Source organism: Somniosus microcephalus, unplaced genomic scaffold, assembly GCF_052327205.1.
Source record: "Somniosus microcephalus isolate GS21.2 unplaced genomic scaffold, FLI_Smic_1.0 unresolved_chr1, whole genome shotgun sequence".
NCBI classification, from domain to species: Eukaryota; Metazoa; Chordata; class Chondrichthyes; order Squaliformes; family Somniosidae; genus Somniosus; species Somniosus microcephalus.
The window spans coordinates 30,241,333-30,245,565 of record NW_028225179.1 but is presented as its reverse complement, the minus strand read 5'-3'; positions in this window follow the sequence as shown (position 1 = coordinate 30,245,565).

Genomic DNA, 4,233 nt, shown 5'->3' with positions numbered 1-4,233 from the left:
GCTGTATCCCCCCGCCCCCCGCTGTATCCCCCCCCCCGCTGTATCCCCCCCCCGCTGTATCCCGCCCCCCCGCTGTATTTCCCCCCGCGCTGTATTCCCCCCCCGCTGTATCCCCCCCCCGCTGTATCCCCCCCCCGCTGTATCCCCCCCCCCGCTGTATCCCGCCCCCCGCTGTATCCCCCAATACCCCTGTGATACTCTCTTCCCCCCCCCCCCCCCCCCCAATACCCCGTGATACTCTCTTCCCCCCCAATACCCCTGTGATACTCTCTTTCCCCCCCCCCCCCAATACCCCTGTGATACTCTCTTCTCTCCCGTGTCTAATACCCCTGTGATACTCTCTTCCCCCCCCCCCCCCCCCAATACCCCTGTGATACTCTCTTCCCCCCCCCATACCCCTGTGATACTCTCTTCCCCCCCCCCCCCCAATACCCCTGTGATACTCCCCCCAATACCCCTGTATACTCTCTTTCCCCCCCCCCCAATACCCCTGTGATACTCTCTTTCCCCCCCCCCAATATCCCTGTGATACTCTCTTCCCCCCCCAATACCCCTGTGATACTCTCTTCCCCCCCAATACCCCTGTGATACTCTCTTTCCCCCCCCCCCCCCAATACCCCTGTGATACTCTCTTCTCTCCCGTGTCTAATACCCCTGTGATACTCTCTTCCCCCCCCCCCCAATACCCCTGTGATACTCTCTTCCCCCCCCCCATACCCCTGTGATACTCTCTTCCCCCCCCCCCCCCCCAATACCCCTGTGATACTCCCCCCAATACCCCTGTATACTCTCTTTCTCCCCCCCCCCCCCAATACCCCTGTGATACTCTCTTTTCCCCCCCCCCCAATACCCCTGTGATACTCTCTTCTCTCCCGTGTCTAATACCCCTGTGATACTCTCTTCCCCCCAGCTCGTCTAATACCCGTGATACTCTCTTCTCCCCCCTGTCTAATACCCCTGTGACTATAGCTCCGTGACATCCCCCCTATAATGCAACCCATTAAAATCCCCCATAATACCCCTGCATATTACACCCTCGTGAAGTTACCCCACCGTGAAACTCTCCACCTATAATTTTCCCCCGTTTAATCCCCGTCAATTCCCCCCCACATGTAGAATTCCCCTCGCTTATCTCCTGCGCCCCCCCCCTGCTGTATTGTCCACCCGTGTGTCACTGCTGTAAAATAACTCCCCCTGTATAATTCACCCCATCTCGCTGTACACTCCGCCCCCTGTACACCTCTCCCTCTGTGAAACTCCTTCCCTCCTCCCCCTTGGTGAAACTCCACAGCCCCCCCTGTATAAGACCCCCATATATCTCCATCCCTGTATAATCGCCCCGCCCTGTCAATCTCCCTCCCCACCGCTGGTGAAACTCCACAGCCCCCCCTGTATAAGACCCCCATATATCTCCATCCCTGTATAATCCTGCCCGCCCTGTCAATCTCCCTCCCCACCGCTGGTGAAACTCCACAGCCCCCCCTGTATAAGACCCCCATATATCTCCATCCCTGTATAATCCTGCCCGCCCTGTCAATCTCCCTCCCCACCGCTGGTGAAACTCCACAGCCCCCCCTGTATAAGACCCCCATATATCTCCATCCATGTATAATCCCCCCGCCCTGTCAATCTCCCTCCCCACCGCTGGTGAAACTCCACAGCCCCCCCCTGTATAAGACCCCCATATATCTCCATCCATGTATAATCCCCCCGCCCGCCCTGTCAATCTCCCTCCCCACCGCTGGTGAAACTCCACAGCCCCCCCTGTATAAGATCCCCATATATCTCCATCCCTGTATAATCGCCCCACCCTGTCAATCTCCCTCCCCACCGCTGGTGAAACTCCACAGCCCCCCCCTGTATAAGACCCCCCTATATCTCCATCCATGTATAATCCTGCCCGCCCTGTCAATCTCCCTCCCCACCGCTGGTGAAACTTTATTTTGCCCCGTGTGTGAATCACTCACTTACCTGGCGTGGCTCCAAATCACAACTCTCTTTAATTTGCTTTAATTCACGTCCAAACAAACAAACAATGTAAAACACTCCCCTCGCACCGAGCACAAAATGGCTGACCCCCCTGCACCGAGCACAAAATGGCTTCCCCCTGCACCAAGCACAAAATGGCTGCCCTCCCCCCACACCAAACACAAAATGGCTGTGGCCGCTCACTCAGTCGGTGGCTGTATAATGAGTGTCTGGAACCTATTTGGAGAGAGATTGAGAAGCCTGGGAATACAGGAGGGTGAGAGTGTGAGATGGGGGGCATTAGAGATCAGAGAGGGGTGCAGACGTGGAGCAAGAGATGACGGACATTCCCAACCTTCCTGCACAGTACCATCCCAGCTCCAGGTATGTTCCTCACTGCAGGAAGGTGTTTCCCCCCCCGCCAACCCCCATCAGTGTAGTGGGAAACAAAACCTGAGCTGGGTGTCCCTGAACAGAGAAAAGACACACAGCGATTTGGGTGACATAGGAGGCCATTCAGCCCTTCGAGCCTGTCCCACCAATGTTAGATTGTGGCTGATCTGCACCTCGACTCCATTTACCCACAGGAGAGAGGCAGAGACGTAGAGGGAAAGAAACTGTTTGACTTGGCGTTATACAACAAACCGGGTGATGGTGAATCAGCCTCCCGTTTCACATCTCGCCCTACTGTAACATTGATGGAAATCAACCTCGGCAGAGATGTGACGCAGGATTCTGGTTTATTGTCACTGGGTTCACACTGTGGCACCGGGTCAACATCTGGCCCAGTGAGAGGGACTGAGGAACAGAAAGCAGAGATACGGAAAGTGAGAAGGACAAAGAGGCAGAACAGAGTGAAAGGGAGCAAGATTGGGAATAAGAGAGAGGGAGCCAGAACCAGTGAGAGGAGCGGAGAGCAGAAGGCAGAGAAACTGAGATTCAAAATAGAAAGAGACAGGCAGATGGACAAAGAGAGAGGGAGAGAGTGGCTGGCAGAGAGAGAGAGAGAGAGTTAGGGAGAGAGATACTGAAATAGAGAGTTGGAGATCGAGAAAGACAGAGAGTGCTGCAGAGAAAGAGTTGGAGAGGCAGAGATATCAAGAAAGATGTAGATAGAAAGAAGATTCGAGAGGGAGATGAAGGGATGCAAAGATTAACGTTGCAGTAAGAGATAGAGAACAATGAAGAGAGAGAGACTGACGTAGAGATACAGATATAACGAAAGATGTGCCGATACAGAGATGTGACTCGAGAGGGAGGGAGGTGGAGAGTGGAATATACAGCTTACAGTGGGCGATCTGGAGAACTAACTCCAGTTGAAATTCAATCCCCCCGATGTGTCTACGGGGACAGGTGTCTCTGACTGACTGTACAGCCTGGCCTGCGTGTGTCTCTGTCACTGGTCCCAGGCTGTAAGGGACAGACAGAGAGATGGGGAAATAGGGAGAGAGAGAGAGGGAATGGTACAAGTTTACAGCACAGAAGGAGGCCATTTGGCCCCTCATGTCTGCGCCGGACGATTTATAAAGCTATCCAGCCTAATCCCACTCTCCTGCTCTGGGTCCGTCACCTTATCGGTTACGGCACTTTCTAGTGCATATATGGCCCCTGGTTATTGACCTCTCTGCTGGGGGAAAGCAGTCCTTCCCATCCACTCTATCTAGGCCCCTCATCATTTTATACACCTCCATTTAATCTCCCTCAGTCTCTATTCCAAAGAAAACCAACCCAGCCTATCCAGTCTTTCCTCATAGTTAATAAAGGAAAGTATCTAGTCTGCCATCTTCAGTGCCTTTTCTTCAGAGGTAAAGAGAGAGAGAGGGTGGTGCAGAAAGTTGTACAAGTTACATTGGGGGGAGCAAGCGATGGCAATGAATCGCGGGCTGTTAAAACAGACACATTGGGGGCCAGGCAGGCAGCCTGTGCTGAGGGGGCCTCGGTCACTCTCCTCCCTCTGAAGGAAGCACTTCTCCAGGATTCCACCTCCCAAAAGACTCTCTCTCTGCATCGTCACGTTGCAGCTTCTGGAGAGAGAAATGAAAATTGATTAAAAGAAAGCACGCAATGAATTAAAAAATTACATGCACAGCTCTGACCCAGGAAGTGGAGTTTTTTTTTGCTGATTTGTCATCATTTACTGGTTTCTAAAAATGTCCCAATCCTCTGGCCTAACACTAATCTTGGCAACGTTGCCTGCCTTTTCTTTCAATGTGATCCCATCTTTAACTCCCTTAGTTAGCCACGGATGGTGCATTCTTCTCGTAG